The sequence below is a fragment of the Eubalaena glacialis genome, chromosome 16 (assembly GCF_028564815.1).
Source record: "Eubalaena glacialis isolate mEubGla1 chromosome 16, mEubGla1.1.hap2.+ XY, whole genome shotgun sequence".
Classification (NCBI taxonomy): domain Eukaryota; kingdom Metazoa; phylum Chordata; class Mammalia; order Artiodactyla; family Balaenidae; genus Eubalaena; species Eubalaena glacialis.
Genome location: NC_083731.1, coordinates 3,168,478 through 3,187,583, shown reverse-complemented (window position 1 = coordinate 3,187,583; position 19,106 = coordinate 3,168,478). Strand labels below are relative to the sequence as shown.

At 44.6% G+C, this 19,106-nt stretch overlaps 1 long non-coding RNA gene across 2 annotated transcripts; it reads left to right on the top strand.

Annotated features, from left to right (window-relative positions):
• The first annotated feature begins 2,231 nt into the window (after positions 1 to 2,231).
• Positions 2,232 to 16,916, top strand: LOC133076547 (uncharacterized). 2 transcript variants are annotated; one of them, XR_009697550.1, is made up of 5 exons: positions 2,232 to 2,441; positions 3,229 to 3,398; positions 5,500 to 5,694; positions 15,831 to 15,907; positions 16,784 to 16,916. It is a non-coding gene; the product is annotated as an uncharacterized LOC133076547 (long non-coding RNA). The 2 variants fall into 2 exon arrangements; XR_009697549.1 differs by lacking the exons at positions 15,831 to 15,907; positions 16,784 to 16,916 and adding an exon at positions 10,440 to 11,441.
• Positions 16,917 to 19,106: the final 2,190 nt, after the last annotated feature.

Sequence of the window (19,106 nt, the reverse complement as noted above, 5' to 3'; positions counted from 1 at the left end):
AGGAGATGATTTTTCCCTTCGGAAATGGACAGAGTTAGAGATATTCTTAGTTCCATTGCAGGCAGTCAGGTTTTTTTCAACCACCATTCCTCTGAAGGTATAGTTCCTTCAATTGTCCTAGTTTTGTGTAGAAGGCTTGACTTCAACTACAGGACTTTGCAAGCATACCCAAGGTCCCATCCCGAAATGGCCACATCCATCCCCAAAGCAAGGTTGCCAGGGTTGTCATTTGTCCCCAGACTTTGGCGTATTAGCTTTTACACTTGCCCTCAGCCAGCTCTGGTTTCATTTTATTCATATTTTTTCTAACCCTTAGAGAGTTCTGGGGTGGGATGTGTGTGTGTGTGTGTGTGTGTGTGTGTGTGTGTGTGTGTGATTTATTCAGCATGAGGACATTTTAGAAGACCTGATCCACTCCCCCTTCTCTCAGCTGATCTCCTTGCAAACCTCTGCTCTTCTGGAAAGGAGGGGTTTTGACAGATTCCCTTTAGCTCCTAGTTCCTATAGAATGGCTGAAACCCAGTTGGTTCTGGACATGATAGGATGTATGTGTTTAAATGAGAGACAAGGGGACTTCCCTGACAGTCCACTGGTTAAGACTCTGTGCTTCCATTGCAGGGGGTGTGGTTTCCATCCCTGGTTGGGGAACTAAGATCCCACGTGCTGCATGGTGTGGCCAAAAAATAAATTAAAAAACAATAATAATAAATAATAATACATTAAAAAAATAAAACAGACATTGGGTTAAGAGAATTGTGAAATTTTCTTTTTGTTTTAGTTCTCTCTCTCTTTTTCCCACCAGTGAAGAGAAGTGAGGGTGTCACAGCACACTGTAATTGCTGGTCTATCCATGGAGCCTCCTGTTTTATTCTGTTTCATCATTTTCCTCTTCATTGTTTATCACGGGCACAACCCTTTCCATACCAGGCACCAACTTAAATGTGTCTATTCAATGTTCTTGGATACAAATGTATCCTTGAAAGACATACAGTATAAATGTGATCTTAAACTACACAAATAATGTTGTGCTACAAACCCTGTTTTATTTTTCCACTCAGTGCTGTGTTTCAAGATTTCTCCATGTTGCTAAATTTTGCTTGATTATCCTTTTCTCCTAAGGGGTCTACAGATGCTTTATTTCCTGCTAAATGATTGCTAGGAATAAGAAGAGGAAAGATGACATGAGGAATTCTAGAATGAAGGCGCTAGAAGATGATGAGGGATGAAATCGTGCAGAGCTGGAACCATGGAAAAACTTTTCCCCCTTAAATGTTGTAATTTTCTCCCTGAGCCAATCTCAGCTCCATTCTTCCCTCTTCTCTACCAAGTACATGTTGCCTTCTTGACATTGAGCAAAGCTCACCCTCTTAAAGGTTAGAAGTCAGCAATGTGTCTCACTGTCTGCAGGGCTGGTCCCTTCTGGAGGCTCCAGGGGAGAGGCCATTTCCTTGCCTTTTCCAGCTTCCAGAGGCTGCTGTGTTCCTTGGCTCCTGGCGCCTTCCTCCTTCTTCAAGGCCTGCGATGGTCAGCTTTTCACATTGCATCATTGAGACGCTGAATCTCCTGTCTCTCTCTTTCCCTGTAAGGACCCTTGTGGTCACCTTGAGCCCAAGCAGATAACCCAGCCTCATCTCCCCATCTTAAGATCCTGAACTATGCACATCGGCAGACACCCTTTTGCCGTGTAAGGTGATGGAGTCACAGGGTCTGGGGAATTGGGATTTGGACTGTTTGGGGAGGAGGAGAGGGCATGATTCTGCTGGCCACCAGTGAGTGCAGAGGCCGGAAGCTGTAACAACTAGGTCCCCTCGGAAACAATGGTGGCTTCTCCTTGGCCAAGGGCTGCAGAATCCAAGGTGCCGGTGCGGGGGTAGGAGTGGGGCACGTGTCCTTTCAAAGTCCTAAAGAAATGATACAACAACAACAGCAAACAAAGGCTTCCATGGAGAACCATCGGAAGCACAAGTGAGGGGTGGGTGTTCACGGAAGAGAATCAATAGCCGGGAACAGGCACCGTGAGTCACCAGCACCCACACCAGAGCATGAATAAGCACCCAGCACAGCCCTAGAAAAGGTTACCGATGAATATTCAGGGACTTATTATCCTCCAGAAGAAACTGAACAAGCCGTGCTGGAAAAAAAATCATTGTTTCCTATTGCCAAGTGCTTCACGCCCCAGTGGAGCTCAAAAGTCCTTTGCTTTCTCCTCTTTTGTTGGGTTTCAGCCTGAGTCTCGGCTTGCGGGAAACTTGTCGGGCAGACAGGGGCACCCAGCCTTGTCCCCCAGAGGCCTGGTACCCAGCAGCCAGAGGCGCATCTCAGAGAGCCCTAGTCTGGGTTGGGCTGGACCCCTGAGAGGGCTGGAGCCGAAGAGGATGTGAGGGGTGGTCCATGCTGGCCCAGGGAACACCTTCAGGAAGGAATCAGCGCAGCCTTCAAAGGTTTGTGTGCCATCCCGGGAAGCAGAGCCCTGCAGCAGGATGCATGCCAACCGGCCGCTCGCTGGTACCTTTCAGTGTCCTTCTCTAGGATGGGTCAGAGTCCTCTGAGTCTCTATTTCTTGTCAAAACTGTCTCAGGCGCCCTCCCTCACAGGTGCCTCCTTAGTACTGAAGTCTGTCCTCCCTCCTCATTTGCTCTGCAAGGAGCCAGGAAAAAAATTCTATTTTTTAATTAAAATTGCCTTTCTTTGGGGGAAGCATATGGCTGCTAAGAGTGATGGATTAAACAGAATGCAAAAGGGGTACCGATCGGAAAACAAAAGTTAATAGTCCCTTCAGGAATCCAGCTAGGATGTTAGCTTTAAGTGAGAAAATCAAATCACGGGATAAAACATCCAAAAGCAAAACAGGAGGAGAAATAAATAAATTTTGAACTAGATTCTGGAGTAACATGCTAGTGATATAAGTAAAGAGAAAACAATAGCGTGTATCTACTCTGTATTGTGCGTTATTCTGAGAACTCTTCGCGTATTATGTCATTTGATGCTACTAAACTGTAAAGAGGGTTGATTATTTCCATTTACCTGAGATGAAATGGAAGCACAGAGATGTTAAATCACTTTTTCCAAGGGCATTCTTGTTAATAAGTGACCGTTTACAGAACATACATTAACACGTAAACGCCCTCTGTCTTTGCATGACTTCCAAAACAAATGGCATTTAGAAAAGGAAATTTTCTGGAAATTTCAAAGCTGTGATCATGTCTTTTTTTCCCTCCTCACCAACAGGAACATTTTGAAGGAAACTGAAATATTTGCACTATCGACTTCTTGGAATTCTTTACAGATTAAGTCTCTGAAAGCCTTTTCCAACATTATCAGAAAATTAAGAGTCACTTTTGCATTCGCTGTTCAATGCAGTTTCTCTCTGACTTGGAGGAACTTTTTATCAGACCCAGGTCAGATTTCCCTTGTACACACTGGGAGGTGTATTAGTGTCCTAGGGCGATTGCAACAAAGTGCCACCAACTGGGTGGCTTAAAGCAACGGAAATGTATTGTCTAACAGTTCTGGAGGCCAGAAGTCCCAGATCAAGGTGACTGCAGGGCCGCGCTCCCTCTGGACTCTGGGTGGAATCCATCCTGGCCTCTTCCAGCTGCTGGTGGTGGCCGTTGAGCCTCAGTGTCTCTTGGCTCCCAGCTCTGAGCCAAGCATCCCTCCAAACTCTCCCTCTGTCATCACGGAAGCCTTCTCCCTGTGGGTCTGTCTTCACATGGCCTTCTCTCCTCCTAGAAGGGCACAGCCATAATAGAATAGGGCCCATCCTGTTGACCCCATCCGAACCTGATTACATCTGCAAAGACCCTATTTCCAAATAAGCTCGCATTCACAGGTACTGGGGGTTAGAATTTCAGCATATCTTTTTGGGTAACAAAACTCAACCCGTAAAGGGAGGCTAGAAAGCCTTCAAAGTACAGCAATGCATGAACTGCATTGACTCATTGATGTTACACCTATGCACATGCCTATTACATACAGGTTTAGGCTCTTTGGGGAATTCAGCTAGGAATAAAGTCGGTATCTCCCTCATGGTGATTTCAGGCTAGCGGGAGAGGCAAACACATAATCACACTTGTTTGTATATAACTGTGTTGTTACAACTGGTTGAGTGCTTATTACCATTCAATCCAGGGGGACCCAGGTCGAGAAAAGCCTCCCCAAGTTGGAGACGGTTTAGCTGTCTTGAAAGATGACTAGAGTTCACAGCCGCTGGGGATGTAGGAGATGGTGAAGTCAGCCAGGTGGGAGGGAATAGAGTTTTCCAAGTCCCTGAGGCAGCAAGGACCATGGAAAACCAGTGAGTAGGACTGCACAGGCAGCTCAGAGGACCATGGGGTTAGAAGAGACCAAGGGGGGGAGCTGTGCCCCCCTTGATGGTGTCTTGTAGACCCGCGGTCCTCACGCTGGGCTGTTCCTCAGAGTCACGTGGGCCCTCAGCCGAGCACACAGGCCCGGGGTCCCCTTAGTTTCAAACTGGTCCTCGAGCTGATGCTGTGGAACCTTTCTCGTTCACCTCATTACTTTTAAGATCATTGGGAGGCCATGGAAGGGCTTTAAGACGGGGCACAAAAAGAGACAAGTTTCTGGACTCCTTCAAAGCTGCCTGTCTTGGGTGGAAGTGTTGATACACATCTCTGTTCTTGGCTCGGAGACCTTTATCTGTGTCCTTCCAGTGCCCTCTGTAAATGCACACCCACCTGAACCCTTAAAGGATACAAAGCTAACACTTGATAGCATCACCGTGATTCTCTGCTTTCCTTACAAAAGGACCAGCGTGGACACCTTGCCCTACATCTGTAACTGCAGGATAGCAGGTGATGAAAGCCAGACCATCTATGTGGTGCTAGATTCTGGCTGTGAAGCCAAGTGTTGGGATCTTCTGGCTGCTTTTCCTCCCCGCAGAAGAGTGCATCCCAGGTTTATGTCCCAGTGGAATGAAATTGATCAATTGCCTTGATCAATTGCTCAGCCTGGTTACTTACTATCTGTTCGGAAGACAACCTCTTCACCCAGAGAAATCCAGCATGAAGCCTTGACCATCCTGAGCTCTGCTCCCTGTCAACAAGCTAGGAGTCATGCTTTAGGGGTTGTGTGTACAAGCGTGTTGGAATAGAAGACAGTGAACTGGAAAGTGGGTGACAAATCGATCCCGCCCACGTCGTGCCTGCTCTTTCGCCTTTTACCCTGAGTCACCGTCATGCTCCCAGCATGAATCATAGCAGCTTGATTCAAGCATCCGTCTTTCACACACAAACTCCATCCTGCATCCACATGGTTTCCAGGCTACCAGTTAGTTGAATATACCTACAGTAATCAAAGTGTCCCTCAGGAGAAGGCATGGTGCCCCTCAAACCAGCTTGCCTGGCTCCCCACTTGAGTCCCCAAAACATTTCTAAATCCTGTGGCTGCAATGAGCATAGAAGAAGACTTTTGACTCCATTGTACTCTTTAAAAGCATCTTCACTCATCTCTGTCTTAAATTATCTTCTCGATCTGCAGATTGATAGGCATTGGACAGAAACACTCCAAGCTGTAGACCACAGACAGAGCCCAGCTGAGCAGCGACAGGACCAAAATCCAAAGCATCGCATCTGATTTTCAAGCAGAGTTGAAGTTGGTTGCTTCACCTGGCAGGCGAGAGGAAAGAAGCCAACATTCCTGATATTTGGAAAGTCTATGACATTCTAGATCCAGGTTGTATTTGCATTTTTCAAATCTATGATTCTCTTTTCTTTTCACGTGTACGTTGAAATACCTTAACTGAATAATATTTATGCCGCTTCTTTTCTTTCCTCCTCCCTTCCTGCCGTCCTGCCTTCCTCTTTGCATTCGCCCATGTATGTGTTTTGCATTTACCTATTTTTAGACTTAGTGGCCCATGATTGGAGTTTACTTTTTTGTGTACGTAATCTGAGTTTTTATCTCTTAATAAGGTATTTCAAATCACTTCCATTATTTTTTATAAAAGGAGTAATACCAACATATCAATTACCTTATTTACTGTTTCTTTCCTTATACTCTTCTTCTTTTCCCTTCCTGAATTTCTCTGTGCTGTTCATCACTTTCCCCACCCCTGCATCTTCCCGGCGTAGGGCGTAGTAGGATTCTTTCTCCCCCAGCCTTCTGTCGGCCATGCAGCACTGCCTTTGCTTGGAGAACGCTTACTCATCCTTGAGTCTCATTTTAAAATGATTTTGCCCTGTGAGAGCATCTTCAGCCCTCTGTTTCCTGGCATACTGTCTTTCCTGGTCTTGTATGATTACACAGTCTGTCCAGCTTCTTTGCAAGAGGAAAAGCTCCTTAAAGTTAGGGATGATTCATAACCAAGCACTTAGCATGGTTCCCAGGACAAAGTGGACTCAATAAATACTGGTGGAAGTGTTGAATGAATAGTTAATTAGTCAGGAAGCCCAACTAGCCCACAGATTATGGAAGATCCTAGGAAAGAGTGACAGCCTCTGCTGTGGGAGCCTCATCTTTGTTTATCCTCAGCTTTCTTTTGTGCCTGAAATCAGCTGGTGGTCAATTTCCATGCCCATCTCAAGTTGGCCCCTGGGGAATGCAATCCCACTATTTCAGTAGATCATCTTTGCAGCTGTGGGTCAGGCTGGGAGCTCTGTCAGCGTCTCCAAACTCTTTGTGTTCTGGCTCTGAGTTCAGCTGTCAGGGTTCACCTCTGCCCACCAAGTTCTCATCCACCAGGTGAAGAAGAACGGGCAATGACCCTTGACCCACTCCCCTGAGATGCTGGGAAATCTATAGCTTTAGTTTCCTACTCGAATCAAGCCACACCATCAGAGGGCTCTCCCCCTGGACCACATTGCTTTGGCTTTTCACAGAACTGCATGGATGGACATTTTAAGACCCACTTTCCTAAAATGTATTATTTAAGCTCTTTAAGGTGTAAATCCCCATAATTTCACACCTACCATTTTTGAGGACCCATAAGAGAAATTCCACTTGTGTATAAATAAGAGAAGAAGATGTGTTCTACCAGCCTGGATGTTTACTTGTTGCTGTTTATTCTTATCCTACTACAGGCCACATACTCACAATTGACTTGGCCGCTAAAAATCGTGGAGAAAAATAGGCCTCCTCCCTCCCACCTATGTGGCTTTGTTATTTCCCACCAGTTCCCTACTTCTGAACTGTGCTCTCCTTTATAAAACACAGCAAATAAACTTCTCATAGGTAAATAAACTTTATAAAATGTAGCAAATAAACTTCTCACAGGTCACTGATGCTCATAAAGAAATTTCATATCTCTTTTGACAAACACAATAATGCCCTGAGGTTGTTATTCTCACCCTCACTCTTTCACATGAGAAAACGGAAACTCAGATGGGAAGACCGTGGGTCTGAGGTGTTGCTTAATTTGTCTGAGGTCACACGGCTGGAAAGGGGCAATCTAGTATCTTGATTGAAAGTGTTGTCTCCAGATTTGGGTAGAACCAGGCTCAAATCATAGCTTCTGTATTTTCTCTGTGTGACATTCTACTTAGGTTCTTTTCCTTCATTCCACTGTAATAAATATGGATAATTTGTGAATCTGCTTTAGGGATGATGTGAAGTTAGATGACATAACGAATGTAAAAAGCTGAAGTTCAGTGTCTAAAACAGCGTAAGCTCTCAATAGACTTCTGTGTTGTTTTATAATTTTTATTTTAAATTGGACTGTAGTTGACTTACAATGTTGTGTTAGTTTCAGGTGTACTGCAAAGTGATTCAGCGATACATATATATATCGATTCTTTTTCAAATATTTTTCCCATTCAGCTTATTACAGAATATCGAGCAGAGTTCCCTGTGCTATAAAGTAGGTCCCTGTTGGTTATCTATTTTAAATACAGCGTGTGTATATGTCAATCCCAAACTATAGACATTTGTTTAAAAGACAAATAAACACTGAATTTGAATCTAGGAATTTGGATTCCGGATCCAGTATCCCTTTTCATTAAACCAGGTTCTCAGTCTAGAGATGATTGAGAGAGATTTGTGAGCCAGGTGGAGAAGACCCAAAGTGGGTGACAAGGTGTGAAACCAGAAGCCACTTCAGCTGAACCCACCTGCATCCACAGACAAAGCTTCTGATCTTGTGGCTTGTCATGTGAACCATGGCTGAAAAACACATTCTTGCAGAGAAAGTGCCTTCCTTCCCACGGGGCAGCACCTTCATTTTGATTACAGTTACTGAACAGTTAGCCTGTAGACAAAGGACACTTGGTTGTAGAAAAGTGTAGACCTGAGTCTCACTGTCTACACACCACACATCAGTCCAGCAAGGAAGGTCTAAAAAAGGCTTCAAAACACTTGACTCTTCAAGGGAGAATAGAATAGACCAGACCAGACCAACTCATTCAAGTCCATGGTTACCCAGAAGAAAGACTTATCGACTTTGATTAGCTATAACTGAGATGCAGATCAGCTTCTTCCATCAGTGGCTTGTGGCTAACTGGAGTTCTATGTCTTAACAAACTCTTTTTTTGTTTGTTTGTTTTTCAACCTAGTCACTGTAACTATGACAAACCCTAGCATTGGCATTAACAAATTCTTAAATTGTGTTCGAGCTGAGTGGAGAAGCTTTCACCCCTCAGTGATGTCTGCCATGAGCCCAGATTAGGGGAAAATGTCAGAATTGTGCAATCTTTGGCCTGGAGATGACATTTTCCCATCATAATCCTTCATCCTGCCTATTGAGTCATCTTCAGTAACTGGACAGAGGACCGTATCCTTCCTCTGCCCCCTCCCACAAATAACAGAACACAGCACAGTAAAAGCCAGGTATCAACCAGACAACATTATATTTTTGGATGGCATCCTATCCCTGCAGCTTTTCTAATAATTCAAGGACCTGTCCTCTGCAAAGCGATTCTCACTGGGAATAAAACATTTGCTTCAGGAGGTTCTAAGGTGAGGGCAAAACAATTTGTATTTGTTTAAAACCTAATGTCATCCATAATTAATGGGATGACTCTGGCTCAGTAGAGCTTGAAACCACTGTGTGTATTTGAAGCTGGATTTCTAGTTTCTGAGATGAGGAATACATTTACCCTTAAGCTTTTATTTTATTTTTTCACGGAAAAGATGATTTCCAGTGACTGAACATTTAGTATCTTTTCAGTATGTTTTTGATGAGTGCTTTTTGCTCTTAAGTGGTAAGAACAAGGCCAATCTGCTTTTAAACAGTGGCCCTGAAACTTCAGGTGTCAACTTGGGTAACCACGAGTCCTTATGATGTCTTTCCTCCAGGCCATCATTTGAACTCTTGACACAGTTTTTGAAAAGAAGGTTTTGTTTGTTTTTTTTTTAAAAACAAACAAACAGTTAAAAGGCTTTTTGTCTATCTTGATATACATTCAAAAAATAAAAGCTTTCCATTTTGTAAGTCAGTGTTCAGAAGAAAAATTATGGCTCATTGTAATATTATTGAAACCTACTCTTCAATAAATGTACATCTAAGTGCGTGATGCTACATCCATACAGAATGAGCCCCGAATTTCCCTTAGGTGATCGTGTCCCAGCAGAAGCCTCAGTGAACCTGTGTACGGGGAACTATGCCAGGGAACATGGGAGGAGCAATTTTCTCATTCATTTAATCAGTCCGCCTTTCAAACGCTTTTTAGTTTTCCTGTATGTAAGGTTTCATGCTTTGGCCTCGTTCATATACAGAATCTGATCTATAGAAACACCCAGATAATTCCAACACAAATAAGATTGTGCTGAGTGTCTTAAAAACAATGTAAGTAGAAATATCATCAATAATGGTTCAGAAGGACAGGGATTCGGAAAGGTCCCACAGAAGAAGTTGGCGCTTGTGTTGTAGTTGAAAGGGTGGTAAAATTGTGACAGAAATAGATGAGAAGAGAAAAGGTAACCCAGGTGTACAAAATGGTTGGAAGAAAAGGACAAAGAGGAAGTAGCCTCAGGTAATTAGCGAAGTATCATTTATTTACCCCACATGGAATATAAATCACGTCATCAGTCTGATAAGGCAGTAATGGGGTTTGAGATGGACTTGCAGGGGCTCTTGAATGGCTAGCAAACAAGGTTGAAATGGATTGCTGACATCATAAGTCTTTACATTTGTTTTTTGAAAATATTCTGATTAAAACTGTGCTTGGTCATAGTCATTCAATAGGGGTGAGAACTCAAGACACATAAAAAAGGAGAAATTGGCAAACAATTTAAGTCAGCAAGGGAAAGAGTACCCAGAAAGAGTACCCATCATGCTCTTTCATCTTAATATCCTCTGGAAGCAGTAAGAAGTCAAGAGCCTCCTACTCTACAAACTGCAAAAATGACGTAGAGAAGGACAAATTCACTCCTTCTAGAAACTGATTACCAAGTTGTATTCATTTTCAAGTCTTTTGGTTTCCAGAGTGGGTGGTCTTTGGAGAGCCTGCCTTTCCTCTAACGTTTATGCGATGGGATTGATGCAGGGGAAGAGACTGATGAGGAAGATGGTGGAAACTGCTGGAGAGACAGCCCTGAGTAAAAGGAGAGGACGAGATGGAATACGCAAGGAGAAGGACTGTCTCAGAGAGGAGCGGCGGGTCACCCATGGAGGCGAGCAGGAAGACAGGCACGTGGGGCCAGGGCTCACCTCAACGTCCAGGTGCTCTCAGAACATCTCCACTCCAACGTCAACAGTCACAGATCAAAATAACATCAACAGTCAAACTCACCTCTATTGTTTTTCTAGTCCCTGCCCCCCAGTGCACGCAACACATCTGGTCGTTTATGAAGGTGCCTTGTTATTATCTACAGCAGAGCCATCATTGGCCAGCAGTCTTCAGACTGGGAGGGCGTGTTTCCCTGGGTATATGAGATTTTTAGGTAGGAGGTAGGGAGGAATGATTATAATGGAATCATTTTCAGATCCTTACTTTGCAGAGATTCTCCTTCCTTTAGCTTGCAACACCATCCCCTCCACAATCCCCTCTTCACATTTGTCATCTCCCACTTTACCAAAGATACTCATACATACCCATTCTAACTGGACTGGGGTCAAGGTAAGACCAAAAATCCTCTGAGCACTGAACAAAGGGACAACAGAACAATCATAGTCTTTTGACAACAAGCCCAAAAAGCTTAGGAAAGACATACCGAGTACATCAGCACCTTATGCCATGTAGGTGGGTGACAACCTCAGGGCAGTTCCAATGCCTCTGCGTCTACCTACCAACTCCCCCCAGCATGGAACTCAGAATGGACATGGTTGCCATGGGGACAATCTTAGCTAAGTAAAAAAATCAAGTCAGCCTTTTTCTGGCAAAAATTAAGTCTACTTTAGCAAATCAGGTTGACCTTGAGAACTGGCTTATTCTGTTAGATCGTGTGATAATCACTTTACATGAATGTGATGAGAAAAATCTTCCACTCTAAGGTTTGAACAAATCTACTTTTAGAACAAATAGACCTCCATACACATTATAAGGGAAAGTTCATCCTGACAACAACACGTGAGAACATTCTCATTTCCAACTTAAATGTGGGAGGAGGTACATCCATTGCTTTTCCAAATTACTTTAAGGGGTGCGGGAAAAACATTTGAAGATCACAGGCTGGCTTATCCCCTCACCCAAATGCTGTTGCATTTTTCCCTTCACAAAAATACTCATTGGAATCAAAGAAGACAGAGTGGGGGGCTTCACCCAAACCACAGAAAAGGTGTATCACGGCTTCTGTGGCTACTTGATAGTGAAAATTTGACACGTGGTGGAATGTGGCCTGTAAGTGGCTCTCATGCCACATCGCTGGTGGTAACGTCCTGGGGAGAAGCCCCCTGGTCCTTCCTGCTTCCCGTCACCACGCACTTCACACCTGACAGGTGGGAACAGTCAGAGATGCTCACTCCTGTTCTCATCCATCCCAGCATCCACAGACGGAGGTGGACCCCCGCCAGGAACGGACAGCATTTTGGCCACTGCTATGTTCTCACTACCATTCAATTCATATTTTTTTATTTTACTGAATATAGTTGATTTACCGTGTTGCGTTCATTGTTGCTGTACAGCAAAGTGATTCAGTTATACATATATATTCTTTTTTTAATACTCTTTTCCTTTATGGTTTATCACAGGATACTGAATATAGTTCCCTGTGCTCTACGGTAGGACCTTGTTGTTTATCCATCCTGAATATAATAGTTCGCATCTGCTAATCCCAAAAGATTCATATTTATCAAATGAATATTTCCCATGCTCTCCCCAACACACGGCTCCAGGTATCCACTGAATTTCTAGTACCATAAAAAGTTCACTTTCTCTTGTACCACTCTACTGCCCAAAATGATAACACTAAAGACAATTCTTAGAATAAGGCATTTCTCCATGAGGGTGTGGACTTCCGTGAAAGTAAAACAAAACACTTATCCTTTTTTACTCAAAATCAAGAAAAACATGGGGGAGGGAAAGATTGGGAATTTGAGATTAGCAGATGCAAACTATTTTATACAGAAGGGATAAACAACAAGGTCCTACTGTATAGCACGGGGAACTATATTCAATATCCTGTGATAAACCATAATGGAAAATAATACGAAAAAGAATATACATGTATAATTGAGTCACTTTGCTGTACAGCAGAAATTAACACAACTTTGTAAATCAACTAGACCTCAATAAAATTTTTTTAAAAAATAGAGAAAAACAGACTCAGCTGAGAGCATGGAGAAACTACCATGCCACGAGATGAAACACTCACGGCCGGGTCTGGTGTCTGCGGGACCAGGAGGGCAAGTTTCCAGAATGACCTGCTCCCCGTCCAGGACACAGAGACAATTACCCTGAGGTCTTTCTATTTGTTTTTCCTTCTGTGATATGACAGCCAAGAGCTACGGGAAACATTCACCAGCATCATTGTAATATCCTGAAAAGCCCGAAGGGAACAAGAAAAAACAAATCCGAAACACTTCAAAAGGAAGGAAATGTGTTCTGGGGAGTTGTTCGTTGTTACTCAAATATACACACGGACTATATTGGGTGAAGTATTTGCCTCTAATTTTAAAACATACCTAGTTTGACAGAACAAAGTTAACATTCTCTTCTTCCTGCAGCTCAAGGGCCTTTCAAGTTGTTGCAAAGCTTGAGAAAAACACCTCATAAGGCACTTTTGCCATCTCTGTAACTTAGGACACTCTGGTTAGCAAATGTTTAGTTGACAAATCACAGTATCTGTTGCCGTTAGAAAGGCAAAGGCATGTTCATCTCGGTTTGCAGCCTCACGGAGTTTACAGTCTAGCAGGAGAGACAAGGTAATACTGTGACAGGATCACTGAGAGGTTTCCATTCGCCTTTAACATGAAACCCACTTATAGGTGAAATCTAAAAAAAGGATGCAAATGAACTTATTTACAAAACAGAAACAGACGCACAGACTGAAAGCAAACTTATGGTTACCAAAGGGGAAAGGGGGTGGAGGGATAAATTAGGAGTTTGGGATGAACATATGCACACTACTATATGTAAAATAGATAACCAACAAGGGCCTACTGTACGGCACAGGGAACTCTACTCAATATTCTGTAATGACCTATATGAGAAAAGAATCTGAAAAAGAATAGATATATGTATATATGTATCACTGTACAGCGGAAACTAACACAACGTTGTAAATCAACTATACTCCAATATAAAATGAAAATTAAATTTAAAAAGTAGGAAGTGTTACCTAGTATTATACTAGTGGTTACCAGTGGGGAGAGGCGAGGGGAGAGGGGCAAATTAGGGGTAGAGGACTAAGAAATACAAACTACTATGTATAAAATAAATAAGCCACAAGGATATGTTGTATAGCACAGGGAAATACAGACATTATTTTGTAACGACTGTAAATGGAATACAATCTATAAAAACACTGAATCTCTATGTTGTACACCTGAAACTAATATAATATTGTAAGTCAATAATACTTCAATAAATAGATAAATAACTAAATAAAGGGAGATGTGCACATGAATAAAAAAATAATAAATGAAACCCATATTCTCCAGGTGGGCCTGTAGGACACACAGTATCTCCACCCCCGCACTGACCCTTCACACTTGGCTTGGACCACACACATTGCCCATCTCTCTGGAATGCGCCATCTCCCTCCCTTGACTTGGATTGATCCAAACCCCTCCCCTCCTTTGGATCTCAGCTGGAAGGTAACTTTCTCAAAGACTAGCCTGATACTGAAAATCAAACGGGACGCTGGTGCTAACCTTCCTCCTCGTGCCCCATTCACACGTGCTTGTTTTCAATCTGCTTCAATGCAGGGTCTGCCCTCGTTTCTTTAACTTCAAACTCCGTGAGAGAGGAAGGGAACCTGTTATGTTCACATCATTGTTCCTGGTCCATCCTAGACCCTCAGTAAATAGGGTTTGATGCGTAAGCAAATGCATGTAAGCAATTCATATCCTGAAATTACCTGCACGTCACCATATTTCCATGCTGGGGTAAATATTGTCATTCCCGATGCATGCAGATGGAGACACAGAGGCTGAAAGAGGTCTGATGACTTCTGGACCATTGTTTAATTTGTATCTGGATTCTGGGAAAGTGCTCTTTCCATAGCTCCATTAAGATGTAAATGTCTTAACATAAAATACCTGGGTACCTAAGTCAGAGAACAGAGGACACTTAAGAGGGACTAATGGGCAAAGCTAAACGGGATTGACTCTGCTCCCTGGTGCCACATCCTCCTGGAGCTGGACCTGGAAATAGGAAAAGATGGAGCTTAAAGAACACACTCAGCTACTACTTGGTGAATTTCCAAGAAGCCTTGGGCTTCTTCTTGTCTGTAAAATGGAAATGTTGACCGTGAGGGTGGAATGCTGGGGGACAGTGATGAAGACCAGTTTCCTTAATTCCACACACTTTGATCTGAGGTTAGGACAATACCCAAGGCCATGTGTGGAATCTCACAACGGACAAGACTTGCTCCCCATGTGGTGTGTCTGTAGTAACGCTCTGGGTTATTTATGATACAACTCACCCAGGCTCTACGCATCAACAGGGAAAAAGGACAAGGAGATACAACTTCATATGACAGGTATGTCCCCCCCGACCCCAAGTCTGATTCCTCCAATGCCTGGGGAATTTTTTTTCAGTTTCATTGAGAAATAATCAACGTACATCACTGTAGAAGATTAAGGCCTCCAGCATGATAGTTTGATTTACATATACTGTGAAATGATGACCACAATACATTCAGCTAACATCTATCTTCTCATCTGTATGTACAATAAAAAGGAAAGGAGGGCTTCCCTGGTGGTGCAGTGGTTGAGAATCTGCCTGCCAATGCAGGTGACACGGGTTCGAGCCCTGGTCCAGGAAGATCCCACATGCCGCGAAGCAACTGGGCCCGTGAGCCACAACTACTGAGCCTGCGCGTCTGGAGCCTGTGCTCCGCAACAAGAGAGGCCGCGATAGTGAGAGGCCCGCGCACCGCGATGAAGAGTGGCCCCCGCTTGCCGCAACTAGAGAAAGCCCTCGCACAGAAATGAAGACCCAACACAGCCAAAAATAAATAAATAAATTAATTAATTTTAAAAAAAAAAAGGAAAGGAAAAGGTGTCTCCTTGTGATGAGAACTCTTAGGATTTTCAATCTCCTAACAACATTCTGCCTGGGGAATTTTTATTTTAACGGTTCTAATTCCAGCTTTACCTTCAGAAACTAAAGTGGTCAAAGACAAGAAAACTATTCATTGTTTGTGCAACAGCCAACGGGATCTATCAGCACGGGTTCTAAACTACAGAACATTGAATGGAGGAGGAGCGGCGTTCGGTGAAGGTCTGTTCCCTGGTTGCTTCTGTAAAATCTATGTTTTTGTCTCTAAAACAGGAACAAGTGTCCTACATGAAATTATCAGGCTACCTGGTCGTTGTCACAACTTGACAAAGAATCGATTGAGGAACCAGGTAAGAAATTGAACTTTTATTATTGCTTTAGGCTCACCCCTCTAAAATGCCATCCTCTCTGTTTATGGAGACGGAATCAGCTTTCATGTTTGAAGTAACATCTTGCTTCCAGCACAGGATCTTCTCCAGACACCGGCTCAGGGTCCTCACTCCATCCAACTCGTGTCTAAGGCAACTTTGTATTATGAGTGATCAGTTTAGTGGAACAAATGCTGCTCCTGTCTCGATTGTAAGCTCCCTGAGGGCAGAATAACGTGTTTAGAGAACATCCGGCTCTCGTGTTGACCTCCTTATCCCCTCATCCTGACCATAGTGTGATCTGAAACTGGGGCTCCTTCTCTGGGTCTCACCAATGGAGGGAACCTGAGCTCTGAGTTCTCTCTTTCTCTCTGTCTAGCTCTGTTTATCACACACACACACACACACACACACACACCCTCTGAGCCACCCAACCACATGCCACACTTGGATGAAGCTGTATCTGATGGGTGAGACCCTTGGCCTGGCTCCACTGCTGGGCAGGGTCGCTGCACCCTAAGGGCAGCACCCAGCATCCACCGGCCACTCCTCTGCTTCCTCTTTTCCCTAAAGTCACTTGGGGGGTGGCCCGATCCCTCGGCCTTTACGGATGATGAGACCTGCCCCAACCAGCTGGGGCCAGTCTCCCAGCACCAGCCCCCCCGATACCCCATGGGGCCGGGGCTGCCCCGAGCCTGGTTTCAAAGAAGAAGGAGTAGGAAGCAAAAAGCCTTGCTCAGTTCCCCTAACTCTGCTTAATCATTAACCCAAACTGTCGAAGTTAGCATTCACCAGACATCAGGGAGACCCACGGGATTGCCCAGGTCTTGGTAAAATAGTGTTTTGTTTCACTTTTAGGTGTAGACGTTTTCGAGGGGGGCAACCTCAGCAGGGATACCCCAAGGGAAGAGGAGCAAGAAAGAATTCGGTGCCCAAAGCCCACCCCCAAATTCCTGGAATTCTTGTACTTAATAAATATTGTTAAAATGAAGATCTGTCTTAAAATTACAAATATTAGAAAATAGCACATTCACAAAAGTAATGTGTTTGGAGGCATTGGTATCTGAAGATTTCCCACCTACTGAGTCTCCCTAAGAGGTGGGCTACAGCATTTTCTGGTATTGGGACTGCATTTCACTTGCCCCTGAAAGGGCAGCATGTTTGTTAAACACTCACTTGTTCCTTGAGGTCAGAGATCTGTGAACGAGCTTCTCCATGGGTGTAAGCAGAGCAGGTGCCCTTCCCTTCATGGACCAGATGTTAATGCAGTTGTTGTTTATATAGGTCACATTGGATTATGGCTTTTGTTAACAAGTCACATTGGAGTTTAATGGTGGCGCTCTGTGTGTGTGTGTGCACACGGGTCTCTCTCTGGGCTGCGAACTCTCTGATGGGAGGAATCATGACGGCTGCATTTCCATGTCCCAACACCTGTCCCAACGTCAGAAATATAGGAGGAAGCTCAATGAGCCAATGGCGGCCGCCAAAGCCGTCCTTACTCAACCACGTGCCAACCAGCATTGCTTGTTGGCTGCTGGCGTTGATCCTGGGCTCAGCCACGCAAGAGGCTATTCCATCAAAGAGCCCACATCTCTGCCCCAGGACCACATGTGGGCAAATCAGAACCCACCCTTGGATTTTTCTACCAAAGATATCAGTAAAGACTGTCCAATTTTGGGAGCATCACTAAGCTAGTAATCAGTTAAAAATGATTAGTGAGCCTCCAGCCTGCCAGTAATCTATCTGCCCCTCCCGGCCGCCATGATGCTAATCCAGATGACCCCCACCGCCTGCCTACTTTACCGTAAGTTTTCAAATCGCCCCTTGACTGGTTTGTCTGCTTGCTCACTTGGGTGCCCCCAGTCTGTTTTCTATGCAGCTATCAAAGTCCAACTTCTAAAATGCAAAATGTGATCATTGTACTCTTTTGCTTAAAAACCTTTCAGTGACCCAGGCTAAAGTACCGGCTCCTTAAAAAGGTCTGTACGATGACACATCACGATCCTGTCCATGCCCCATCTTCTGCCTGGTACCCTCCGCTCTTGACCTTTCAGTCTTGCCCCAGCCTTGTGGGTTGCCTGGAGCTCCTGGAAGACCGTCAGTGTCCCCTAAGAGACAAGAAATTCCTCCTCTCCCCTCCTCCAATCAACACTCTGTTTTATGTCCCCATGGGGCTCTCTGTGCCCCTGTTTTGACACTTCCATCTCACTGCAGCCTAAGTGACCCATTTCTTATGGATGTGTCTTGCTGAGGCAGGATTGTATGGCCACACTGTATTAACAACTCCAGGACCAAGCCCAAGGGCCCTGGAGGTGTCCATCAGTGATGCTAAAGAGATGGGCTGAATGAGAACCTGCCTTGGGAGCACTCATATTATGGTTCAGGTAGGAAAAGAAGATGAAGCAACAGCAACACTGTTGGAGATGATGATCCCAGAGACAGTTGGGGGACAAGGCATGTGGGGCTTGGAGGTAGAGGGAGGGGATGGCCCAGCCTCAGTGGGGAAGGTTCCCCCCGGGGACAGAAGGGTCCCTTGGATCTGGGTCCCTGAGAAGTCTCAGTGCAGTGATGCAGTGGCAGTTGGACAGCAGGGGGTATAAGATGTGAGACCAAGGCCAGAAGGAAGGACAGCAGAAACGAAGGAAGAGCACAGGAAGATGCATAGGAGGTTTGTAAGTGTCGTCATGACGTTCACAAGCAGCGTTAGCCAAGCTTGGGCCTAGAAGTCAAATTCCAAGTTCAGGACTGAGGCAGTTCTGAAGTGGGGGGCCCGCCTCTGCACACGGCAGGCCTCGAGGGAAGGCTGGGGACAGCGTGGGCAGTAGGATGGAGGTGAGTGCCACTGGAGAGGGGCGGATTCCCGGCTGGACGGAAAGAAGCGGGGAAGAGGGTGCAAGTAAGAAAGACAAAAATCAGTGGAGGAGATGGAAAATAGCAAGTAACCTGGTAGGTTTCTCTCAGCGGATTTGGGGAGGAGGCCATCTGTTGAGAGTTATCAGGATTTAGGTGGAAAACCTGAGAAACGGGAAACATTTGGTGTGGTCTCTGTGTCACAGATGCCCCAGGCTCTGCCTGATGAGAACCGGTTCTTGTTCTTGGTTCCGTATGAAGGGATTTGTGTGAAGCAAATTCACAACGGCACCTCCAGATAAGACAAACTCTACAACAAGGACTACTGTAC